This window comes from Chiloscyllium plagiosum, unplaced genomic scaffold (genome assembly GCF_037043375.1).
Source record: "Chiloscyllium plagiosum isolate Xiang-an unplaced genomic scaffold, Cpla_swu_hap1 HiC_scaffold_24, whole genome shotgun sequence".
NCBI lineage: Eukaryota > Metazoa > Chordata > Chondrichthyes > Orectolobiformes > Hemiscylliidae > Chiloscyllium > Chiloscyllium plagiosum.
The window spans coordinates 39,350,501-39,364,641 of record NW_028270162.1 but is presented as its reverse complement, the minus strand read 5'-3'; positions in this window follow the sequence as shown (position 1 = coordinate 39,364,641).

The following is a 14,141-nucleotide window of genomic DNA, read 5'->3' as shown; positions in this document are numbered from 1 at the left end:
GCCATAACCCAGACCTTTTTTCAAATATGATATGTACAGAAAGTGCTTTAAAGTTTTCTTCAGAGGAAGGGATGCTTGAATTCCCAGGTCTGATGGCAACCTTGAGATGCCAAAAACTTAATAGAAACTGCAGCTGTAAATGTACTTGAATTGTGAAGACTTGGGGAAAAACATGGGAATAAAACAGCAAGAAGCACAGTAGTAATCCTTATGTTGCTGTGTTTTCCTGCATCAATGTCAAATACATTTAATACAGCAGATGAAAGAGGGAGCTGTGGATAAGTTATGCTAAATCCCTACTGGATTGTATGCAAGCCTGTCTGTGTAACTTCTGAGAGACCCCCTTGCCTTTTTGACCTATAAACTTGACTTGAACTTGGGAAATTTGGGACGGGGAGTGGACTGAATTACAAAAGCTAAAATATTTCCCTGGAAGTGATTTGTATTCCGTTAATAGAATTAGTAAATAATTGTCCCACCTTCCATGTTTGAATGCTCCAGGGAATTATGCTAGGGCAGGGCAGGGTGCAGTACATCAGGCTACTTGTTTTCACAGGAACATTGTACAGATTAGGCTGAATAGTGGTATAAGTCCCTACAGAGCAGACTCAGAACAGGTCATGTCTTAAGCGAAAGCAGAGATGTGCAGGCGTGGCTTCTTCGTGATGTGAAATCCATTCACATCAATGAAATGAAAACTGCTTGCAGTCTGAGCTTTGGGGAGCTGGAGCGGAAGTGAGACTGCTGTGATTGGACAGTCTCCTTGAATAAAAACATACATTCCAAGGGCAGTGGCTTGACAATGAATAGCATAATAAGTGGTCGAGCTGGGAACCACTTAGGAGTTTCCATAGATGGCTGCGTTCCAGAGACTCTTAGATCTGTGACACAGTGTGGATTTTAAAAGACTCAGAAACCAGAAAGCTAATGGCTACTGGAAGTGATTAGTTTTGTAAGATGTTCAGAAAAGACAAGAATGTATTCCTACAGTAATAAAAAGCCTTTGCACAATTCAAATTAAAAGAAAACTTTTTTTTTCCTCTGACTATAAGGTATTTCAGACAAAAATATAAATTTTAACTGACGTTGAGCAAATTTAACAAAATTTTATATGTACCTTTTATCTTGCATTTTGTTTGGAAAAATCCAAACAGTGAAGTTGTTGATAGGCGTTTGCAATAAAATAAATGATCACCAATCACTAGCTTGTTTTACAGCCAGCTTGATACATGTTTTCATCAAAACCACCCCTACAGTGTTCAGAGTCAGCATGAAATTGTGTAAATAGTTTATATTCAACTAGTGAAGAACAAGAAAAAGATCCAGGTCTCAACCCTGAGCCATACAGGCTCCATTACTTCTCATTTCATGTGTTAGCTGAACGTTGACATGCTTCACTATAAGAGAAAGAAAAATGAGTTCCCTGTGTGAATGAGTTTGCACGTAGCTTAATTACTTTGCCTCATGGTAACTGCAAGATATAAATGTAACTTGCATGTTCTACGACTGACCTAAGTTTTACTTTTCTTTCAGTAAATTAAAGATTCAGAACTCTTAGGCATTTTCTAACCAACCTGTTATGGACAACTCTGAGGTGGTTAGGACTTGAACTTAGGACTTTAGTTTGTAAGGTAGGGACATTATCACTGTAACAACCCTTATTATGAAAGGCTTTAGTGTAGTTTTATGATTGATTTTAAAAAGCTGCTGACCCAGTCATCAGTGAGCGAAATAATGGCAGCTGTTGTCTGTGTATAAAATGTTCAGGGAATCAACATATCTTGCTTGAGTTACTGAATGTGTAATCACACTATTATAAAACAAATAACCCATTTTACATAACCAACATTTTGAGACAACCTTATAAAACTTTTTCTGTCATTTTAATTGCATTAATTGCACCATTCTACATTCAGGTTGCATGCTTGCTTTGAGTTGTAATTATTAAAGAAGTTTTTCATTCATACAAAAAGTGTGGTGCTCCACACTACAAATATGAAATTCTAAATGAACAGTTTACAATAATAAAGTGCAGTTCAACTGAGTTGATCTAACATTTTTCAATCACTGGGTGATGGTACAGTGTGAAAAATAATTACTGTTGCTTTCAAAACCACTGCATCTAGTTCTGGTTACTACTAAAAGTCTTTGTTACAATTGTCATAAATTAAAGTGGGCCCAGAATTGTTCAGAGTAGGAAATATGATAGCCTTTGTTTTGTAAGGTACTTTGTTCTGAACTTGGCAGATTCTTCTTGTCCTTTGTTGCTTTGCATATTTAACTTCTGAAACTTTTCCAATTTTTGCCTAATCTCAGTCAGTCTGAGGCTGATATTGAGACTGACACACACGCCCATACACATACATGCTCACACTTCGATTGCCAAAGAGTATGTGTACTGCAAAACAGTCAGAAAACAAGAAATCATGTTTCTTACAATAGTGATAAATCTGTAAAGGGCAACAGGCAGAAAATACACAAAATCAGATTGAGGGCAATCTTCACCTTTACCTTGGTCTTCATTCTTTATTGCTTCGATTTAGTGGCTCCAAAGTCTAGAAATGCATGAGACAGATAAAGTTTTCAATTCACTCCTGTTCACCACCAATCTTCTCACATTGAACCCAGTGTCTGGATTAGCTGGAGACCAACAGTCTTATGCACATTCATCTTGTGTCACCATCTTCTTCTCTGTGCAGAAGGAGCCCACTAGATCATCTGATGGGACAGAAGTCAAATAACATAGTCATCTGCCTTCCCTGTTAGGCCCCTTGCATTGAAATAAATGCAGTTTAATTTATTAGTCCTACCTTGTCCCTGCCTGCTCTGACTGTTTGATTCACTGCTGTTCTCAACTGTACCAGTCTCAGATTGATCTCTTTTCTCACTGTTGTTGTTTTGACTTTTTTTTTCAAGGTTCCAAAACAATGCAACAGCATATAAAACAGTAATTGCTGCTCCTGGAATTTGAGGAAATCACTTCCAGCACCTAAAATACCTCAAAAAAAAGAGCAGGGGATCTAAGATGGCAGTGATCTGAGAAGATCACACTGCAGAGCTTCGCATTGCAGCAGAAGCAGGACGGTCCTTTAACCCACCTAACCCAGGTCATCTGGATTTCTTGGGGCGTTGGAAAAATTGTGGGGCCCCAAGAAACATTTAAAAATTGACTTACTTGTATTTTCAGCTGTCCAGAAATGCCTAAAAAGGGAGGAGGAGCATCTGAGGCCGGGCCTGCAGCTCAGCCTGCAAGAGCCTCGGAACTGATTACTCTCCAGGACCTGGTGAACCAGCTCTCAAAATCTCGCGAGATGTTGGGGAAACAAATTGAAGAGAAGCTGGCTCCAGTCTCTCTCATGCTGCAGAAGCATGAGCAGCTGCTGGGAGACCTGGAGAAGAGGACGGATGAGGTGGAGCACAGGGTCACAGTGGTGGAAGCTGATGCCAGTTCATTCAAGGAAGAGATCCAAGCCCTGAAGACGCAGGTTCGTAATTTGCATGACCAAGTGGATGATCTTGAAAATAGGGGCAGGAGAAAAAACATTTGGATCATCGGTCTGCCTGAGGCTAAGGCAGGTGAGCGGCCTGCAGAATTTGTTGAAGATTGGCTTCTGAAATTCCTTGACTTGGAGACTAGCATGAGAGGATTGAAGATAGAGAGGGCTCACCGGGTCGCAGTACGGAGGTCGGGTCTGGGTCAACGCTCTCGTCCTTTCCTGGTGTGGATCCATCATTAACAAGATAAGGAGAGAGTCATGGAGGCTTCCAGACTCCAGGGGAAGGATCCAAAGGCCCTAATTTACGAGGGGTCTAAGATCATGTTTTTTCAGGACTTTTCAGCGGCGGTAATCCAGAAACGAAAATCGTATGATGGTGTCAAGAGAAGATTGAAGGAGCTTGGGATTCAGTACTCCCTGAGATATCCGGCAGTGCTTCGGATCACCTTAGATGGATCCATGCATCTCTTTGACACATCGGAGAAGGCAAGAGACTTTGTGGACAAACTAACCTAAGTTAAACAATTGTAGTATGTATAAATATCGTTGCTTGGGTATGCGTTTATCATTCTGTAAAAGAAATGGAGGAAATCTGGTTGGAACTTTGTTTTTCCCCTTTTTGTTCCTCTATTGATAATAATTTGGTTCAAACTATGTCTGGCGGTAGTTAAGATGTACATTTTAAATTTCTAAGTTAGGACATACCAAAGGATGGGTGGGGTATTTATTCCCTTTTTTTATGAAAGAATGTTTTTTTCATTCATATTGATATTCTATGGGGTGTTTATTCTTTTTTAGCTTGTGCTTGCGATGCAGCTCCAGCTGGGAGAAGTGAAGGTGGTTGAGATGGTTAGATGCCTATTTATGGGCAGTACAGTGCTATTGGCGCTTTATATGTTGGTTTGTTTTCTGGTTTTTGTTTTTTATTTTTAATAATTTCATATGTTTGTTAAATGTAGTGGTTTTAGTTTATGTAGTTTTTACATTTGGTGGACCATGCAACACTAAGGCTCAGCAATTCGTGGTTCGGGTTCCTCCTCTCTGGAATTTAAATGTAATTGCAGAAGATTATGGCTAATGATTTGATTAAATGGCTTCCCTGGAATATCAAGGGAAGTCACTCACCAATTAAGAGGAAGTCGGTACTCTTGAGTCTTAGAAAGGAGAAGGTGGAAATTGCTTTGTTACAGGAGACACATTTGGATGACAAGGAACATCTGAAATTACAGCAGAATGGCTTTGACTGAGTTTATTTTTCATCATTTAATACCAGAAGTAGGGGAGTGGCTATATTGGTAAGGAAAAATCTCTCATTAAAATTGTTGGGATGTATTAAAGATACATACGGGAGGTTTGTAATTCTTAAAGCTTTGATAAATGGGGAAGAATATGGCATTTTAAATGTTTATTGTCCCCCAGCTCATCCTCCTAAATTCTTGGTAGATGCTTTTTCTAAACTAATAAGTCTCAAGTCTCGGCACATCATTATAGGGGGAGATTTTAACTGCCTCATGGACCCCACAGTAGACAGGTTGCCGAAAAGTCCCTCGATACCCTCTGCACAAACAGTTATTGGGTCTGTGTGGGGAATTAGGGTTGGTGGACGTCTGAAGGTGTCTCCACCCTACAGGTAGGGATTTCGCGTTTTTCTCCAATCCGCACAGATGTCACACGAGGATTGGTTTTTTTCTGACCCTGCGGTAACCCTGGATCTGGTGGCATCCTATAAGATTGGTAATATTGCCATTTCTGATCATGCTCCAGTGTACCTGATGGTTAAAATTAAGGATGTTACAGTGGATTCAAGGTACTGGCGAATGGACCCCTTTATTCCCATGGACAGCAAGTTTGTGGAGTATTTCTCTAGGGAATTTCGGGCATTCCTAGACATCAACATAGGCTCGGTTGATAGCTCATCTGTTCTCTGGGAAACTGCCAAAGCTTATGCCAGAGGGTTAGTTATTTCATATTCCACCAGTAGGAAGTGGCAGAAGGGTGAGCAGCAACACCTCCTTGAAGCACGGTTGAAGGCATCTGAGAAGACCTATTTTGACAGACCCTCGTTGGTCAAACTACAGAGGATTATGGCATTGCGGTCTACACTAAATTCCGTGCTCACACAGACAGCAAAGAAGGAGCTGGCTTTTGCAAAGCAAAGGTTATATGAGCATGGTGACAAGCCAGGCAAATACTTAGCATACCTTGCCAGAAAGAGAAGTGCCCCACAAACCATTACAGTGATTAGGGAAGGGTCTGGGAACCTAACATGTGATTCTAAAAAGATTAATGTGGCGTTCCAGAGATTCTACTCTAAGTTATATCAGTCTGAGAATTGTGAGGAGGGGCAGGCCAAAATGGAATCCTTTTTTTAGAGATCTGAAGCTCCCGGGTGTGACTCCCGAACAAACAGTCCTTTCTCAATACCCCATTATCAGAGCAAGAAGTGCAGGAAGCTATGAGGCAGCTTCAGAGTGGAAAGGCGCCCAGTCCTGATGGATGTCCCAGTGAATTCTATAAGGAATTTATAAGTATACTGTCAGGCCCGATGCTGAATATGTTTAATGATTCATATAGTCATGTTTGTCTCTCACCATCTCTGAGAGAGGCCAATATTTCACTTATCCTTAAAAAAGGGAAGGATCCGGAAGACTGTGCTTCATACAGGCCCATCTCGCTCTTAAATGTGGACTTTAAGATCCTCTCTAAGGCTCTCGCGCTAAGGCTGGAGACTGTGTTACCCTCTATTATTAAAGAGGATCAGACGGGCTTCATAAAGGGTCGCAGATCCTCCAATAACGTTAGGAGTCTGCTTCACATAATTCAAGCATACCAACAGCAGTCAATACAGGGATTGGTGATTTCTTTAGATGCAGAGAAGGCATTTGACCGAGTTGAGTGGCCGTACCTTTTCTATACTCTAGACCGGTTTGGTCTGGGCGAAGTTTTCATAAGATGGGTAAAGGTTCTCTACAGTGTACCTCTCACTGCGGTCATTACCAACGGGGTACGATCAAGCAATTTTAATATTTCTAGGGGCAGCCGGCAGGGCTGTCCCCTTTCACCATTACTTTTTACGTTGGTGATTGAACCGTTGGCAGAGGCCATTCGTGGGGATCTCAATATATCAGCTCCAGAAGTGGGGTCAAAATTACATAAGATCTCGCTGTATGTAGATGATGTTCTAATTTTCTTGACAAATCCAGCAGCCTGATACAATGCATTCACGCGTTTGGCGCTTTTTCAGGGTATAAGATTAATTTTGCTAAATCAGAGGCTATGCCTATGGGTGGCCTTATGAACGAGTTGGCTCTTGAGAGTGACTATAGATTCCCATTTAGGTGGTCACGAGGGGTTTTGTGTATTTGGGCATATTCATTACTCCAGTTCTGGATTGGCTGTTCAAAGCCAATTTTACTCAATTATTTGAAAACATTAAACATGATCTCCAAAGATGGGAGGCACTTCCCATCTCATGGTTGGGTCAGATAGTGCTTATTAAGATGAATATTCTCCCTCATTTGCTATACCCTATACGGATGCTCCCCCTGATTTTCAATAAACAAACACTCAGGAGACTGAACAGTTGGTACAGCTCTTTTATCTGGCACCATAAATGGCCCCTCATTAAATTAGCCAAACTGCAGTTGCCTCACAGATTGGGGCGGGGGGGGAGGGGTGGGGGGGTAGACCTTCCGGACATTAAAAATTACCAATTAAGCTCGCTTTTGACCTACGTAAGTGATTGGGTTTGTGGGGACCCTCTTTCAATATGGCTAGACATCGAAGTCTCCCAGGCAAGGTGCCCCCTTACCAGTTTGCTGTTTTTGGACAAAGTGAGGACAGTTAGGGAATATTGCCATAACCCAATAGTAATCAATACTGTTAAAGCATGGATGGCAATTCGGCAGAGGGAAAGTAATATTGGCAAAACATCTTGGCATACCCACTAAAGGTGTAAACAGAGTTTTCAACCAGGTATGATAGATTCAAGATTTAAACATTGGGCAGCTAGGGGTATATCTTGCATGGGTGATTTATTTGAGGGAGATGTAATGATGTCCTTCGATCAGTTAGTACGGAAGTACGAGTTACCTAATAGAGACCTCTTTCGTTTTTTTCAAGTTAGGGATTTTATTCAAAAAAGGACCACACTTTTGACTGATCCCTACAAATCTGACATAGAAAGAGGGGTACTAAGGGCTAAGAGTACACTCTCTGTCAGTACTCTATATCACCAATTGGGGGGTGCCACCTCAGATGAGTCTGATCGATTCTGCAAGATGTGGGAAAAAGAGCTGGGTGTTGAAGTTTCTTCAGAGGCATGGGAGGATATTTGGGAGAATACAAGGAAGATATCAATTTGCAATAGGACCTGTGCTTTACAGTCTACAGGGTCCACTTCGCCCCAGACCGTTTGTCAAAATTTAAACCAGGGGTTTCTTCAGCATGCCCCAGGTGCAAGGTCTGTACGGGTACTCTTACCCATTGTCTTTGGTCTTGTGACAGGCTTCAAACATATTGGAGTGCTGTGGTGGGTGCAATGGAGAGAATTTTAGGTGTAGGGGTGGAGAAGGACCCTATTTCGCTCCTTTTGGGCCTACCCATTGTATTTCCTGCAGACTCACATAAGGCAAAACTTTTCAATATTCTTACATTCTGTGCAAGGAAGAATATCTTGCTCGGTTGGATATCCGAAACCCCCCCAGGCCTGTCGGGTTGGCGGAAGATTGTTATGGAGCATATTCCCCTGGATTTTCTCACAAATATGGTACGCCACAAAACTGAGAATTTTTACAAGACATGGCAACCCTTTTTGAAATACCTGGACACAGATTTATCTGCCACACCAACAAGGACTTTGATATAGCCGTAACGATTGTGTTTCATGAGTCCAATATCCAGGGAGGAGGAGCTGTGAATGTATGAGTGTTTTATTTGGCTGGGCTGAGTTATTACTATTTATTTGTTTGTTGTTAGGTATTTATTTAGTTAGTTAAATAGCTAGTTTAGGTTTTTTTTAAATTTTATACTTCTCTATATATGTTTATACATTCGTATAGGAGGGTGGGTTGGGGAATTTTTTTATTATTTGGCTTTAGTTTTGTACTATTTTTGTACTGTTTTGAATTGCATTGTTTTGTATTTGTTGTAATATTTTAAAATCTATTTTTTCTTCATAAAAATATATTACAAAAAAGAAGGAGCAGCTTTTACAGCCAGAAAATTTTCCCGTCCTCCATCTTGGATTACCCAGAATCCAATGTTTCAGGGAACTTGTTGGAGTGTATAATCAGGTGTGGAGTAACTGAACATTGTCAAATTTTTTGGTTAATCAGGGAAAACTATCATGGAGTCATGACAGATAGGTCATGCCTGACAAACCCTACTGAATACTTTGAAGAGATGATTAAAGTAGTGGACAGGGGAATGACAATGGATGCTGCTTATATGGACTTCCAGAAGGCATTAAATAAACTCCAACATATGAGATTATCAACTAATATAGAAGTCCACAACATGACGGCAAATTACTGACATGCTGGGAAATTGACATAGTAGCAGGTGACAGAAGTAGGGATAATATGTAGGTATTCAAATTCGCAAGATGTGACTACTGATGTCCCACGGGAATCTGTGTTAGGGCTACAAGTACTCACTATGTATTAATGACTTGGATAATGACATAGCAAGTCAACAATGCAAATTTGCTAATAACACAATGATAGGTGGCATTGTAGACATTGTAGATGATAGCATAAAATTACAAAGGGATATTGATAGACTAAGTGAATGGATAAAACTGTGGCAGATGGAGTTCAATATAAGCAAGTGTGAGGTTATCCACTTTGGACCAAGTAAGGATAGTTCAGAGTACTTTCTAGATGATATGAAGTTAATTATAGTAGCTGTCCAAAGAGACTTGGGGATTCAGATCTGTTTTCTCTCAAATTTAGAAGGTTGAGTGGTAATCAAATTGAAGTCTTCAAGCTATTAATGGAAAAAGACAGGGTAGATAAAGATAAACTATTCCCATTGAGGATTCTAGAACTTGGGGGCATAGTTAGGGCCAGGCTGTTCAGGAGAATTGTTAGAAAGCACTTCTATACACAGTGTGGTAGATAGTTAGAACTCTCTTCTGTAAACAAAGCAATGGAAGCAGGTTCAGTTGTTAGTTTTGCATCTAAGATTTTTTTTTAATTAAGCAAAGAGATATTGGCCAAAGGCAGGCTTGCAGTTAGGCCACAGATCAGCCATTGGTGAAACAGGTTCAGGAGGCTGAATGGCTGACTCCTGTTTCTACACTTTTGTTCTTGCATGGAGCTCTGTCTATTTGGATGTTAATGGAAATGCCCAAATAAGAGAAGTCTTCAATGAAGTCAATTTTGTTTTGATTGGCGTAAGCATCTGTTATGTATTGGTGGATTCCCATCACCATTTTTTTTTGTTTTCCTGGTGATTATGGGGAGTCCCAGTGCTGATTGAAGTAATGAGCTGTTGTATTCCTGTTGTGTTACCAAACAGGGTAAGATTGTCATCATCAAAGTCTAAACCTATAAATTTATCAGTATTGATCCATTTAAGTGCAATATGTTCCTTGGTTGACTTGCTTTATGTCCAGCCAGTGACAGCTACCAAAAGAAAAGGGTAAAGGATACAATCATGTGTGACTGCTAACAGCACATGGAATCAGTCATTGCAAACATTCTCTGTCTTACTATGCCGTTTGGAAATTTCGTAGGTCTTTTAATAGATGTATTCACCAATGATGGGATACCATGCGATCAGAGAATTTTCCAGAACAAAGATCAAAGTAGCCTGTAAAAGACCTTAGTGAAAACCATAAAGTTGATGACAAGGTGGAGTTTCAGGACTTCAATGGTTCTGAACATTGCACCAAAGAGTACAAAACCTGCTCAGCACAAGAACATTTCGGTTTGAACTTACTTGTTCTTTTTGATGTTCACTATTTACAATATCTCGAGTTTTAATGATCCTTTGGAAGTAATCTTTATCTCATAATGAATAGGAGAGTGACTTGCTTCCAAGTTTTACATTTAGTGAGGTTGCCTTTTTTTGGATATACAGACAACTGACTTGTCTTCTCAAGTATGGAAAACAATGCCAGTGTCCCAAACCTGGTTACAAAGCATACATAGACTTGGGACACTTGCTTCTCCACGGGCTGCGATAGTAACTGTCCCAGGAGATTTATCGTTCTTTATTGGCTTTTACACCTCAATTTCAGTGAACAGCATTCATTGGAAGCTTCGTTGAGAACTGCTTGATTTTGGCTGAATTGGTCAATATCGGTCTAATGAGGATTTCCTGGAAGTGTTCTATCCAACTTGAAAATTTGCCTTCACCAATCATGATAAGTATACGATCTCTCATGGTAATCAATCTCATCATTGCTATCAAACAGCCTGTAATCTTTCCAGTTTCAAATGGAGATCTCATATATTACAAGCAGGTGCGTATTTTACCTCTCATGTTTGTTTGTTGATCTATTCTCACTTGTCTTTTTAAACACTCTCTCTCCATATCTTTACTTACATTGGCCTGATGGAAGACAATGCTTCCTGCTTCACTTGCCTTTTTCACTGAAATACCTTCCTTTCTGCGATAGGATCCCAGGTGTGATCAATGATCCATACTTCCTTCAATGATATTTGGTGTCATCCCCTGCTGCTAGTCTACTGTTCAAGGCATGGAGTAGCCAGGACATCAAATTTGTTCCCTAGGGTTATCCTCCAACATCTACTATGGACGCTGCCTAACTCTTAATTCCAATCTGATTGCTCATTGTCATCCACAAGTCCTGCTTGATTATACATGTTTGTGTGGAGGTTTGATGGTTACGGACACCCAGATTGTTTTGTGGAGGTGCGAAGATTTAGGTACCTCACTGCACAATCACTAAAAGCTCATGTACGGGTGCACAAAGTGCCAAAGAGGACTGAATGAATGTTGTCTTCATTGCCATGGGGCTGAAACACAAAGGAGAAGAACTGGTGCTTCAGTTGTGCAGGACATTGGTCAGACCCCATCTGGAAAAGTGTCTTCCATTTTGGCCACACTACTTTAGGAAAGGTACATATTAGCCTTGAGCAAGTTGTAATGCATATTCACCAGAATCATATCACCATCTGTTTAATCAAATATAATGTTAATTCTTAGAGTCCTACAGGTTTACAGCATGGAAACAGGCTCTTCGACCCAACCTGTCCATATCACCCGGTTTTCACAATTAATCCAATCCTACTTGCCTGTGTTTGGTCCACAACTCTCATGCAAACCTAGCCCATCCATGTACCTGTCCAAATGTTTCTGAAATGACAAAATTGTACTTGCCTCCACCACTACCTCTGGCAGTTCGATTCAGACACTCACCACCCTCTGTGTGTACAAATTTCCCCCCAGACCCTTTGTATCTCTCCACTCTCACCTTAAACCTATGCCCTTGCACATAAAACAATTTGTAATAGTTGTCTCACAAAATCTTGCCCTTCATTATTAAAGGCTAGCAGAACTGCATGGCTGAAACTAGAGAATTGACAGCATGAGTCCAGAGCGAATTGTTGCCATAATTTGTGCGAAGGTTCCAGACGTCTACTCAGGGCGAGAGAGGATCTTGCATTGAGAGGGGAAGGAGCCATTATCATGGTCCATAGAAGTGACAAAGACAGAGGCAGGAAAAGAAGGAGGCTCTATGTCGTCACTAACAATAGCTAGGTGCCAATTTAAGAATCAGAACCACAAAAGTCATAATCTCTGTGTTAATACCTGGGCTATGTGTGAATTGGTCGAGGAAAAATCGGAAATGAATGTTTGGCTCAAAGACTGGTGAGTGAGAAGTGACCTCCGGTTCATGGGCCACTGGCACCAGCACTGAGGAAAGTGGGATCTTCACCAATGGGATGGTTTGTACCTGAACAGTGCTGGGGCTGGTGTTCATGCAAACCTGTAACAAGGGAAGCAGATAAGATTTAAGCTAAATGGTGCAGGCAAGGTGTCTAATTTGAGACGATATGATTAATCATAGTGCAGAGTTAAGACCAAAGAGAAAGTTATTAATAATGATAAACAGAACATGATAAACTGAGATACAGAGTATGAATCTAACATTCAACAAACAGATATTACTAGCATTTACAGAGGCAGTAAAAATATAACTCTATAAGCTTTGTAAGTGAATGCACATGGCATTTCAAATGAAACAGGTGAGCAGAGTGTGCAAATAGAAATGAACAAGTATGTTCCATTACAGAAACATGGTCACAGAATGACATGAATTGAGACCCAAATCCTGAAGCATACAGGACATCAAGGAATGACATAAACAGAGGTGTCTCAGTTAATGATGAGGAATCACCTAAGTTCAGGGATGCAAGATGTGGAAACAATTTGAGTTGAAGTGAGAAATCATAAAGGCAAGAAGTCATTTTGGGAGCGGTGAACAGGCCCCCTAACAGCGACCACCTGGTAGGCTGGAGGATAAAGGAAGGAATAATGAGAGCTTGTAGAAAATCACAGAGGTAATCACAGAAAGTTTTATTTATGTATGATTGTAAAAGATGAATGAGCAAAGATAATCTAAATAGGAGATTATAGAATGTTTTACGATTATAGATAGTTTTGGAGAACATCGTGTTCTGGAACCAAATAGAGAAGAGGCTACTTTAGAACTGGTGTTGTGCAATGAGGTAGGATTGACAAATAATCTCACAGTGAAGCAATCCAAACATTGTGGTGTCTTTAATTGATTGGATTTTACATTCAGTTTAAGGTAGAGGGGGATTGGTTCAAGGCTATTTTAAAAAATGCAAATAAAAAAAAATTATGATGGCATGAAAACAGAGCTGAGTAAAGTGAATTGGCAAATTAGGTTAAAAGCCAGGTTATTAGAAGTGCAATGGCAGGCATTTAAGGGGATATTTCAGAATACACAGAATAGATATATTCCAGTGAGTAACAAAAAACTCCAAGCAACAGACCACCATCTATGGTTTACCCGAAAAATTGAAAATGATATCAAATGAAAGAAACCACATAAAGGTGACAGGTCAAAAGATTGGTCAGAATACAAATAAAGCAAATAATAACCAAAAATGAATAAGGAAGGAAAAGTTAGAGTACAAGAGATTGCTAGCCAGCAGTATCAAAACAGATAATAACAGTTTCTATAATTATTTAAAGAAAAGAGTTAACAAAGTGAGCATTTGGACCTACAGAAAATGAGATTGGAGAATAATGGAAAATAAGAAAATGGTACATGAATTGGACTAGTTATCTGAATCAGTCTTCATATCTAATGTTATTACTGAAAATAAAAGCTTATGGTTTAGGCAGTAGTATATTGGTATGGACAGAAGACTTGCTGACTAACAGGAAACAGACAGTAGGTAAAAATAAGGGGTTTTTTTCGGTTGGAAAGTTGTACAAGTTGTGTGCCATAGAAATCCTGATTCTTCAACAGTTGTAATTTACAGAAGTTACTGAGATGAAGGAATAAAATGAATTGTTGCCAAATTTGCTGACCACACAAAGATATGTAAGAATTCAGGTTGTGAAGCTGACAAAAGGAGATTACAAAAAGCAGGTTGATTGGGCAAAAATGTGGCAAATGAAGCTTAACCTGGGAAA